Source organism: Anomalospiza imberbis, chromosome 1, assembly GCF_031753505.1.
Source record: "Anomalospiza imberbis isolate Cuckoo-Finch-1a 21T00152 chromosome 1, ASM3175350v1, whole genome shotgun sequence".
NCBI classification, from domain to species: Eukaryota; Metazoa; Chordata; class Aves; order Passeriformes; family Viduidae; genus Anomalospiza; species Anomalospiza imberbis.
In genome coordinates, this window is record NC_089681.1 from 110,411,486 (window position 1) to 110,424,858 (window position 13,373).

Below are 13,373 nucleotides of genomic sequence, written 5' to 3' on the forward strand. Positions count from 1 at the left end.
AGAAGCTGCTAATGAGAGGCATTTCCTAAAGCTGCTTTAGCAGGTGTTTCCTGCTGAAATGGGGAGGGTCACGAATGGAAATCTCATTTGGAAAGTTTCTAACCCCGAGGATAATATTCAGTGGTGCTGCCACTCTCACTGCCATCTGCACTAGAAAGTGGTTCAGACTGAACTAGATAGCCCTTGATCCCACTGAGTGAGCCCAATTGTTTGCATTCTTGCACAAATGTGTGAATGGCAGCCTTCCGGCGAAGCAAATGCTGGGTCTGCTCCCTTCAAAGGCTTTGCCAGTGATCCTTGCCCTGCTGGCTTCATTCTTAATTGGCCTACGCGGTGGGGAGCAATTAAAAATAAATGGTAGCTTGCTGTGCTGCTGTAAGGGGAAGTTTTGCGACTCCAGGCATGAGCGCAGCTACCTTAGACCACGGCGTATGCCATTCACGGGGAATGGCACAAGGGAAAAGGAGAGACCTGGCTATTCTGAGTAAGTGCCAAGGGAAAAAAAAATCACACTGTAGTCTGCAATAAATCAGCATTACCTTTACAATTAAAGGTCTGATTGTCTGGGGCCAAAGCATGCTTTCCCTCGTGTGTCTGTGGAATGTCGGGATGGCATTTCCTATTATGCCTGTCATCCAGAAATGGGATTTTTCATACCATCTTCACAAGCCCCCCTTCAATTCAGTCTCACTAGAGAGAGAAGAATGGCTCTTATCTGCTTGGAAAAAAATGAGGTTTCTTCAAATGAAATACCCGATACCAGAAGCTGAAAAACTAGTCTTTAATGAAAGACAACTAATCTCAAAGAAAAGCGGTGTCCCATAACTGTGTCATGAGGCTCTCTGAAACTTTAATCATAAGGGGGGAATTTTGAACTAGAAATTAACTTGACACAATCATCTGTATCAAACAATGAAGTTTCTTAGATAATTTCCTACTACTTATTAATGAAAGTCTGGCATAAGGATGAACTGAAGAACATGATCATTTATGGAATTAAAATTTGAATTTAAAATACAGATTTTTGCTACACAGCAACCCATATTTCCATGACATTTAGAAGTGGATTAAAGCACAAAAAAAAAAAAGGAGGAGCTGAGAATCACTTGATTTTCCTTTACTCCCTGAAGATATTTGACACTGAAGGTGGTCAGCTTCAACCAGGTACTAAGCACATAACTCATGTCAGCAACAGCCATTTTACAAACATGACATGTATGCCATTTGTTAATGATGGGGTTGCACATAATTTTTTGCATCTTGCTGCTTTACTACAAAGCATCTCTGTGCTTCCTGTATCATAAATGTGTGGTACCTTCAGGGATGTCTCTTCATTTAGTAGTGGAATAAAAAGGGATGAAGTCTGCCCTGGGAAAATCTCCAGGACATCCTTTTCTTTTATCTCTCTTTGTTGATACTAAATAGAGGCTAACAAAAGGCTTTACTCAGCTGATACCCTGAAAAATTTGTGATGCAGTATATAAGAGCTTAGCATCTCTGGGAAAAGCTGCCACTCTTTTTAAGCTGATTCGGTGAGCATGGAATAGAGCTAGTGTAGGACACACACTTCTTGTTGTACTCATTTTTATGCCCAGTCTTTAGAAAGAAAATCTAGACATACATGTAAAAATTATTTCTCCCATAGCTAATATGTGATGTCCCACTGTCTCCAACACACATGCTGGAGTGGGACAGAAAGGTTTATTGGCTATGGCAGGGGCACTGGGACTAGATGGCCTTAAGGCCATTTCAAGACCTTAATATTCTAAGATTCTATGATTCTATGCACCAGTGCAGTTCAAATTCTGTGATTATAGAGATCTCCCCGCTCCCAGGAAATTACCTAAAAGAAGCAGTACAGAAATAATCTTTTTTTTGTTTCAGTAGATTTCATTCTCAGGGGAAAACTGGATTTCTGCATAGAAGAATCTTGTGTCTTGTGCTGCAGTGTAGCAAACCATCTGAACTGCACTGACAGCATATTATTTACTCAACTGCTGAACTAGGACATTTATGTGCAAGCACATACATTTGCTACACTGTTTGCAGGCACCTCCAAAATTCACATTCTCCAAACCTGTAAAACTTCAACAGGAGTAGGACACTGTGGGGGTGGCAGAGACACTTTTCATGTTCATGTTCTCTCCATAGATGGCTGGAGAAGATAATGTAATTTCTAATTCTTCAACAAAGAAATGTCACTCATCCCAGACACTTTCCATTTAGTCCATTATTTCCTGATGCAGTTTCTAAAAGAGAAAAAGTTCAAAATTAGGCAAATCTCTCTAAACCAGATCTGAGGACAGAAACAGTGAGGGGCCAGTTGCTTAGTGATAATCACAAAGGCAAAGAAGGAAATACTGAAAGCCCTGCTATAGCTATGTGATCAATGTGAGGAAAAGGCCATGGCCTTGCAAGGGAAAAAACATTGAGCTGGTTTGTTTTGTTGCTTGTAAAGATTTCTTATATGCTCATTCTACCTGATTACATTCAACACTGACAATCAGGTTTTTTGACTCCAGGACTGATAAAAAATTACTACTAAATAGCACTAGGGGTTCTAATATATTGTTACTATGACCTTTGTAGTAAGGTCTTTAAAAATCAAGTTGTATTCCAAAGCACAGGGCAATTCACAGCTTTTTTGCACATACTTTTTCTTCTGCCCACATACTTCAAACACAGCATTTAAGCACTATGAAACATATTTAGATGAGGCACAAACGATGCCAGTCATATGAAGGCTGTCCTAAAAAGTTTGTCTGTTCACACTATTAGACAAAATCTGTAAGAAAACTCTAATATTAAAAAAGTGGTCTTATCAGCCATGAGATCACTTATGAGGTCCCTTCCCCACTGCTCAGGACCTTAGACCCCCTATTAGTCACTACATGGGTCACAGGCAAATGGTCCTTCACATGGCAGGAAGATATCTCCCACATAATTTCTGACTGTTGCCAGTCTCTTCCTGTTCCAGAAGCACTAGCCAGTGCTAGTTTCACTAGCCAGTGAAAACTCATCTTTTTTAGTTCCTGACTACAGTGTTTGTGGTTACAGTGGCAAAAATGTGATTTTTATAATGCAAACTATAAAAATTGCAGTTTTACTTACCTACCTGCTAAGTGCTTTTCACATTTACAAATCACTCCAAAACAGAGAGAAGGAAGTGAGACAAAGGTTTTTTTTTTTTCTTTCTTTACCAAAAGGTTCTATAATTCTTTAGTCAAGAATGAAAGAGGAACACTGCCCTGACCTATCTAACAGGACTGACAAAATGAAGGTGCATATAACTTCTAGCCCCGGAAGTAAGTTGTATATTTATACAAATTATGTAAACCTTGAGGGAATACAATACAAAACCAAAAGTGCAAATGAGCTAAAGATTAAGAAAAACATAACAAAACACCACAAGAGGAAATTCAGATTGTGCAGCACTTAGGCACATGTGTAAACAGGCTTCTTCCACACTGCACGGTGGTGACTTCCAGCATCCTCTGGATCCCTTTCCCCCAATAAACTTTGCATCTCAAGTTGCATCTCACAAAGGGCTGGAGAAGGGATGGTACTGGAACCAGGAGCTGTCAGTCCTGGACACATCCCCCGCTCGTGGCCACCAGTGCAGCACCATCTGCTGGGAACACAGACACTTTGGACAAATCCTTCCAGCACCAGCGTTTGTCCCCACCTGTCCTAAACACGACAAACAGAAAATGTCCACCTTCCTGCTTTTCTGCCCTTCTTTTCAGGAAATATGAAGTGATTAACCACCACAGGCTAATCAGACTATTGCTTAAGCAACTGGCAGCTCAGAGGACTTTACAGAAAGCAATAGCATACACAGAAAGCTGGCATTTTAAGGTCCTACTCAAGAAGTCATTTCAATACAGTTACAGGTTAGTGATGCCAAAATGAAGCCAGGAACATGACAAAATGAAGTGGGGCCCCATGGGCTGAGCAATGTTTTTTGGTGTCCAACCCTTGCAAGGAGACTGGTTTCAGACATTCAAAATTGAGACAGAAAAGGTAGGGATTAATTCAGCTAAAAGAGCTACTAGGTGAGAGATCTAAGCTAGTGAGCATAGCACTTGCTGAATTATTACATCAGTGTTAAATCTGTGGAAGAATCAGTCACATTTCCACAGTCAAAACTAAGCTTCATTATAAAGTAGGACATCAACATCTTTATTAGCTATGAAAAACACCATGCGTCCTCCCTACATTAACAACAAGAGCCAGCTGGAAAATTTTGGCAGGCTTTTATTTTTTCTCTCAGAAAAGCATCCTTTGGAGGAGTCTGAACCTTTGACAGAAATAAGAAAACTTTTACCCTGAAAGGATACTGCAGGACAGAATTTCTGCAATCTCAGAAGGGCTTGTTAAGGGTATAGGCAACACACTGAGACAACCATACTGCTGCAGTTGTGAGAAATACCTCGGATTAGCCTTCCTCAGGAATCTCCTCAACCCATCCTGTTGAGTGGCACAGGCATGGACAGAAAGACATTAATGAAAAATGTCCAAAATTTTTGCTTCCAGGAGGAAATACCTCCTGGAGGTTCCATAGTTTTGGGTTGGGACATTTTTGGTGAAACCTTAATTCTTGGATCTCCTTCAAAAGAAGCCCAAAACTCCAAAAGCCAAGGATCCCTTAGTATGATGTAGCTTAGAGTGAGCTGAACTAAATGGTATAATCTTAAGGTATAAACTTTAAATTGAGTAAAAGAGAGGAAAGACAGCCAGGAATTCTTGGTAGGCATTATTCAGTATCAGCTAACTAGTTATGCATTCTGTAAAGTGGCAAAATATATCAGATTTAAAGACCAGAGGCACTTGGAGAGGCAATTCATCTCGTTTGTTTGAAAAATTCTTCCATTTCTTTTGGTAACCTTGTGGACTGAGTTAGCACAGACAAGTCTGCTTGTGTGTTCAGACTTTTGGTAAGAATTAACCTTTTATTCACTGGGAATGTTGTCATGGATTAACAATCAAGAAAGGGTCATCCATCTTGTTTTTCAAATAAATGCTCCCTGCTTATCAATGAATCCAAATATTACTAGGTTTTCATCACTACCTGGCCTCAGATTTGCAAATTCACTACACCTCCGTCTCATTTGCTCCACAATTGAATTTGCAAGCAGAGCCATTCATTCCTGAAAAATCCAATCTACTAGCCATAGCTTATATTTCTCCTAAAACATATTATGATTCTGGAAAACAATTTCTATCATGAGGATTTCATAAAATAGCAGGGAAAATTGAGTGTATAAATCTATATAAATACCTAACTAGTAACAACCTCTGGCATTTTAATTCAACATAGTTTAGTTTCCTTCTTATAAAAATGGTTTCACTTCACAAAAGGTAAATATTAACATAGGAATTAACAGAGTTTGGATTATTGAATTATTCAAATGAATAATTTGGATTATCCAAATTCACAGTCCTGACAGTCCTGATGAATTTCTTTTTCCAACTATTTTTAGTAACAAAAAATGAACAGGAGGGAAGGTCACTGTGACCAGCAGCGTTCTCTGAATCCAGCTGGTGACTGTTCACAGCAGCTATGTACAGTTTCAGTAGACAAATCCACAAGCCCCAAATATTTCTCAAATGCTAAATCAATTAGTCAATATTTAAAGGCCATATACAACAATATCCTTTGTTCAGTTGCCCCTGTGAATGTTACCACTGTTATCTCACATGTACAGGGCACAGCAGCAACTTGCACTTTCCATCAGCTGATGCCTCACTCTGTGAGAATCAACAACACCCAAAATAATTGTCCCTGACCCAAAAGCCTAGTTTAAATGGCACACCTCTCCAAAAGGATGACATGAAGTGTTATCTGGAAGGGAGTAATAAAAATGTATAGGTTGCGTGATCTAGAGAATACTATTGCAGTGTATATAATTCCTTTTCAGAACAGTACCTCTGCATCTCCATTTGACTAATGAGGCGTGCTGGTTTAGTTTGGGTTTTATAGCAAAACCAGGCTATATACTATAGCTTTTTTATAGGTTATGTACTAATTCATATTATATGGCTTGAAGCCTTCATGCATGGTAAAGCAGCAAGTAGACAAGGGAAAAGAAATGATAGTGTCCTCACAGAGCATTCCAGGATTTCCCTATCCATAGTCTCCTGCTTCTCCTGTTTATTTTCTTCTCCCAAAATGCAGAGGTTTGCACATGTGCAAAGCCTGGCTGTGGGGTCAGAGAACACACTCCAGCTCATGGGGCCAGCACGTGCTGGACAAGCAGGTTTACCCGTCACCCTGAAATGGTGACACAAAACCCAAGCTGAGCGTTCAAATATGAAAAAGGTGAGGTTATAGCATGGACAGATTTGTTGTTTGAATACCAGTTCTCATTCACATTGGGGTGTGTCCTTAGCATTTACTCACACATTAAAGGGCAGGACCAAGAAAAGCCATCACAGAGCTATGCAACCCCATGTGTAGTCTCTTGTAGTCTCTAGGTTCAGCTGGACCAACATTCCAAAGTGAATGTAAGGACTCGGTGCAGCCCCTGAACTGCTTACAGTAACTTTCCCATCTCACGCCATAGAAAACATTTATTTAGAGAATGAGGAGGATGAGGGTATCAGAAAACAGGTCTCTCAAAAAGCAAATGCTGTATATAGTGCCTCACTTTTTTAATGAGGCAGCAATTTGTTAATTCACCTTTCTGTTTTAATAAATACAGCCTGTAAAGTAAGGAAACACACTGTAACTACTCCAAAGAAAAAAGTGTTAGTTAAAAACATCCAAACAAATTCCTGATTGGAAATAACTCTTTGTCTTTAGCTATACATACTAATTTCTTCAGCAGACAGGAAAAACAAGCTAACAGCCCCCAGAAAGACCACAATGCAGATTTATGTGACAAACCACCACTACCTGAAGATGAAGTGTAAATGCTATGGGTGAGTGGGGAAAAGACAAGGTACTGAGTGTATTCTGCGGCACAGGAAGAGATTTCAGTTCAGCATTCACCCAGCCCTGATCACCTGAATCTCTGCCAGCATCATTCTTAGCCCACATAAGGCAACTGACTGATTTCAGTTGTCTCTTTTCAGACTGTTGAGCATGTGAAATGAATACAAATACCTGGCTTCTTTCACGGTTCAAAACAGAGTAGGAAACTCAAACATAAGCTGCAAAGATAAATACCTATTTGCATGTTTACAAAAGCAACTTATATAATTCTAATGTAAATAAATATATTGTTTACACTTATTTGAAATTTCACTACACAACATAAACTACATATATAGATTATTTTCCTTTAAATTCCCAGGGACCAAAGAACAGTCCTGAAAAACATTCAGATGTGCCATGTAAGGAAACATTTTATTCCACAGAGGGATAATACTGCTTTACAGCTTGTGTGCCCCAACTTTAGGAAGCTATTCCCTCAAGAAAAAACATTTAGGCCCTTCTGGTCATAAAGCTCTGCCAGCAATTTTAACTCCCATGGAAGCTCTCTCCCCTCACAAGCAAGATGCCCCCTGCCACCCAGTTTTGCCTGAAACCCTGTTCAAGATTTTGTAATCCGTAGCTTTGTAAGCAGTGGGACAAGACCTGGTGCTTGACATCTCTCTTTTCTGTGGATTCACTCATGTTTAATAAAGGGTGGGCCTGTCTTTCCATGGATGATTTCTCATCTGCATGTATGTCCATCTTCCTGAAATATGCAGGAACTTAACAGCCCTGGTCTCTATCCCATGACAGTCAAATTTAGACAAAATTCCCCAATACTTACTCAGAGACCAGGAAGGAATAACTGACATAAGCAGGCACACAAATAGTGAACGTAACACAATTGCTGCAGCCAAGAAGGAAATTGACTGCCTCGCAGTTCTGACTTGTGTTGGATGGTGACAGCAACATTCCTATTCATTGAGAATTATCGCTTATTGCCAGCCTTCTTACAGGTGAAAGAAATTACAGCATTTGAAAGAAAGGCTCCTGAGGTGCAAGGAAGGTACTTCTGTGTAGATACTGTAACACCAGGGAAGACCTACTCTTCTTCTGTACCCTGTGCTGTGTGAACACATAATCTCATTTCCTCATGATTAATGCAAAACACCCCAGTTTTCATCTCCAGCAACATGCCAAATGTTGTGAACATGAAACTACAGTTTTAATTACCATCATGAATTAAAGTCTTTAAACCATCCATGTACAGTCTCTGTTCAGAAAGTCTTCATATCTTCATGAAACAAGAACTTGAGATGACTCATTCAGTTGTCCTCAGCTGACTGACCCGGGGACCAGGAACATAACTACTCACTTAAGAATTCTACCAACGTAATAGTAATGATGCCGCTGTAGAGCAGGACGGGAACGAAAATGACTCCAAATCAAAGGCAAAGAGAATGAACTCTGATTTATTTCAAATGTGCCGCTCTATTTATAGAGAACATCGTGCAGACTAATTTCATTGGTCTTAGAGTAAAAACATCTCACACCATTGGTGTGCAGTGAATGACGCACAGTGGCAGAGCATATCTATAAACAATGTGAACAACAAGATAGATTAGAGGATTATTTACATTCCTTTCCCAACTGTCTCCCAGGCTCTCACCTGGTTAGAAAACCTTCTCTTTTCCTCTCTGACTGAACTGAGAATATCCACATAATAGTAATATTATGCAGAAAACCTACAGTGGAGCTGTGACTCATAATGGGGTTTCAGAGCTGTTGTGTTATATTATTAAAGAATGTTTTCTCTATATTGTGTCCAAAAAATTGCTCTAGAAAGTGGCAAGGCTGAAGGGCAGTCCAGCAAATAATTTCTCCTACCACAGTGAAACATCTCATTTCTTCAGTAATTACATATTTGTCTACACCAGCAAGCACAGTGACATTCTGATCAGCTCTCCACAGTAACAGAGTAGTTGCTTGCAGGGCAATGACTCCAGAAATAATACTTTCCACAATTACTGATGTGCTCGGTCTGATCCACCAAATGACAGCCAAGCCAACGAGTGGGCACTCTAGCAGTTAGCACAGCATGGAACTTGGGTCATCACAAACAGAACAACAACCCTCATGCTGATAAGAAAAATATTTATCTAGGTGAAGAGGTGAAAAAGAAATTGTCTGTCCCCAAATGCTGTAGGACACACAAAAAAGAAATTAAAATGAAACTGTCTTCTCATACACAGAATGCAAATAGCTGAGATACCACTCAGAGGTTATGACCCAGCCACTCAGACCACCAAAGTATGAAGATATGCGAGCGATGTCAATATTAAACAAATAATCTATGCTGGATGCAACTCGATGTTGAATGGGTGCCTTGGTTTGACATAGCACCAACGAATTTTACCTCCACCCCTCAGTAAAGCATCTAATATGTGCCTGGATTATCTGTAGATCATTTTCTTTTGTTTTCTAACAGCATAATTAATAACACGTGAAGAAGTAAGCAGATGAATGCAAATGTAGGTAAATCTCTGATCTACTCTGCTCTTTCCTACACAACAGCTTGTATATGTGAACCAATAATGTCAGCTTTCATGCAACTCCTCCCATAGATTACCCTGGATATGTCAGTGGGAAAATGTTCAGTGGTAAAATCAGTATACATTCCAAAATGGTTGCATGCTTCTTTGGTTAGGGGAAGCTATGTAATTAGTGCACTGCACAACAGTCAGCATGGTTTCATCAACTGTAGAAGGTACTTCCATTGCTATAGAACAATACTACCTCAAAAAAATTATAAATATGTAAGTAGTAGACATTTCCTGGATCTGCAGCTCTAAAAACACAGAGTAACTGCAAATACACCAATACACTCCTCAGGTTCAAAACTATATATACAAACTATGTAACATACTGGGGAATGTGGAGTGACCTGATGCTTATGGATGAATCACCCAAGGAAGAAAAGACATAGCAGGTTGTTCTGAGGCTTCACACTCAGTATGTCAGCCACCGTGACACTGCTAAGCAGACAAAGATGTAAGCTTATCCTTAATAGATGACCATGGCACAAGAAATTGAATGTAGGAGCCAGTCACTTTCAATACCTAACAGCAAGATGAATTAGGTCTCAGATTAGGGTCCTGGTTTGTGATTGATCACTGTCACTATTCAAAGTTCAGGCTCTCTTTACTTTTCTTAGGAGCACGCTAAAGACAATCCCTCACTGTTTCTTCAGTCAGTCTAAACCACAGGAAAGTTTTCTATTACTGTGTTTAGTCTTCAGCACTCTCTTCTGCTTTTAAAGAGTGGTTTTCTGAAGCCATTTGGGGTTTTTTGTCTGTGTTCTGTCTAGCACTGTCTTTTCTGATTATTTACTGGTTTACTGCATTCTATCTATACCTTACTGCACCACTACCACTTCTAATCCTATGCCTTTTCTAGCTCTGATTTATTCAACTTTAATTTCCTCTTTTCCTTTCTTTTTAAACTTTCTCATCTAGAAATCACATTTTATAATCTTTTTGGCAGCAAGATGGAGGTGTCACGTACTTGCTGGTGTGCAGATGCTTTCCTCCTAACTCCATCTTTTTCATCCAGCCACTAGTAGGTGTTGATTCTAAAGGCAGGCTTAGAGGTAGGTACATGGTATGTATTATCTATGTGAAAGCAAAGATATGTTTTATTTAGAGAATTTAAAAAATAAATTGAGACTGAATGTGTAGTCCTCTACTTGACTAGTTAATCTTCTATTGTTTGTGCATTTTTAAAATTTCTAATTCCAGATAGCTAGCTAGTTTATTCTTAAACTTCTACAGATACATGAATGAAAGGGAATAAAACAGAATATGAACTTTACACGGAAGTTCCCTTGTGGAACCTTAAAACCGATTACTGCCACCTTCTGTAAGATTCAGATCAGATGTTATCATCTGGAAAGTCAGTCTTCCAGAATAAATGTCAAGCAGCATAATTACAAAAAAAAAGGCAAATTTTACAGATGACTTTCAAGGCTTGCAAAACCCAGCGTGATAGGTCCTTATCCCTCGTATGACTATCCTTTGACAGAAACAGAATTGCCAGAGGGAAACACTGATTCCATACAATCAATAATTTTGATTTTCACGCTGTCACAATTCAGTAGCAAATTAGGAATCAGAGGATCTACCAAGAAATGCCAGATGGTTCATTACAAAATATAGCAGCTGTCCTTTTTCCTCCAATGACTCATTTTAAACTGGTGGAAAATGAAGCTACTTTAATCTGCCCTGTACAGCTATATAATAAAAACAGACATGAAAATAAAGGTTGAGGTATCCAGCTACTCATGGATTCACCTAGCCTGCCATGCAGTGTAATCCCTCAGCAGTTTCACAAAATAGATCATGTATTTCCACCAAGGTATCTTTATTCTCACCACCCTACTGGCCCTTGTCTAATGGAGTTCACAGTGTCAGGGCAGACAAGGAAACAGCTGTCAGCATGAACTGGGTCAACATCTACACAGGAGAGATACCAAGGACTTGAGCTGACCATGAACATTGTACCTCAAAGCCAATACATGGGCAGTTAGCAGCATTCTCATTAGATGCCATGTAAAAGGTGGCTCCTGACTCAAGAGCCTGGAAGTGAAAAACAAGAGCAATTTTAGAGGGATATACATTAATGGCTTGAAAGAAAAAGCAACTTCTTACTTCAACAGATTAGCAATACACCTATTTCCAAAGCACCCATGTATTTGAACAGAAAACAAGGGATAAAGAAGTTACTAAAAAATCGTATCAATATTTACTATCTTTGGGTTCTAACTTTGCAAAACCAATAGCTCAGAACTCTTAATAAATCCTTGGGGTTATTAAAGGATCATTTCTTAGACATACTAAACTGAAACTCTTTTTTCTTTTTCTTTTTAGTTGTATCACTTTAGGGCTAATTTGGTGTGTTTTAAGAATGTAACAGACTAGACACACTCTTTGGAGCTCAGTCTCAGTTATTACAGCACAGCCAAACTCTTATCACCATGGCTCGCTAGAGATAACAACTCTATCCCTCAGCCAAGCATAAAGATGCAAGCAGTGTAAAAAGAAGTGGTCCAAGGGGACATTTTTCACATTGCTTCACTAAAAAAAGGTTCATTTTCAAGTTAATTCTTTCCAGTTCCCTAGCTAAAAAAAAAAAAAGACAGCTTAATTCCTATTGCTAGGTGAGTATATTAGCAAAGTCTAAAATACAGCCCAATAAAAAATTTATATGATCGTCTCACCTATGTAGCTGGATTATGTGTTTATAAATTTCAATCTTCCAAAAACTTTTGGAAGATTGCTCAAATGTATCATTGTTAGATCTGCAGCCACAATTTCTCCAGAGCAGCAATGTAAATTACATAAGTTGGAGAGATAAGTGCACACAATCCTCTGAGGAAAAAAAAAAAGAAAAAAATTTATGGGTTTTACATAAATGTAGTCACACAAGTTCCTTTTTCCCGCTTGAACATTACCAGGCATCTCTAAGTATACTGGTAATTCTGGGGAAAAAATATTTTGGGCACCACAATTGCCTTTTTACTTTCAGACACCTGGTACCTCATCTTTCTATTACTGTCTTGAAGTCTCTAGAATGAACAAGAAATCAGTGAAACAAAGCAACAGATCAGCAAAAGTTGAATTAGTTCTAAAATTTAGATATGGCATTGAGATGGATAACTATAAAACTCAAGAAGAACAAGTACTTATCTTTATTTCTAAACAAGATATAATTTTAAAATAAAGTTTAAACATCTTGCAGTAATTAGTAATTCAAATGTTGTTGGAATGTGAAAATAACTTGTGGTAGTCATAACTAATTTTTCATCCTTAAGCTGTTTATATGATTTTTGTATGTTTTTTCCACTTTAATAATCTACAATTTTAATAAACACTTGACACAGGATTTCTTTAAATATGCCTATATATTAAAATTCTCTTATCTTTCAAGTATTTTTAAAAGATGCTTAAATTGATCCACTTTGCAAGACAACATTTATACTACCTCTTTTTAGCAGTATTGTAAACTGAATGCAATCTGTTTTTTAACATAGTCCACAGCTGCTTCAAAATGTCCTTTCTGAAGCTCTAGTGCATTTTTCAAAGTACTTTAATGAAGAATGCCTTTAATTAGTATTCATTTCAAGTAGATTTTTATACATTTCATAAAAATCTGGTCTAAGGAGAGTTGTCATCATTGCAAATAACTGACTAAATACTAACGTCCTAAAAATTAGAGCTAGCAGTAAGATAATTCATATGCCATTTTCCAGATTTCCTTTACTACTGCTTTTCAGCATATCTTCATCTTGCTATAAAACTTAAAAGACTCTGTCACACACTAAAGAAGGTTTAAACTGAAAGGTTAAATGGTTAAATTTCACCAGAGCTGAATGTTTTATGTAATACCAGCCTTACAG

General features: G+C 38.5%; 1 long non-coding RNA gene across 1 annotated transcript; it reads right to left on the minus strand.

Annotated features, from left to right (window-relative positions):
- Window positions 1–3,305: 3,305 nt before the first annotated feature.
- On the minus strand, window positions 3,306–12,749 carry LOC137483067 (uncharacterized). Its single transcript, XR_011004334.1, has 3 exons — window positions 12,195–12,749; window positions 6,109–6,274; window positions 3,306–3,690 (listed from the first exon to the last, which is right to left on the minus strand). It is a non-coding gene; the product is annotated as an uncharacterized lncRNA (long non-coding RNA).
- Between the last annotated feature and the right edge of the window lie 624 nt (window positions 12,750–13,373).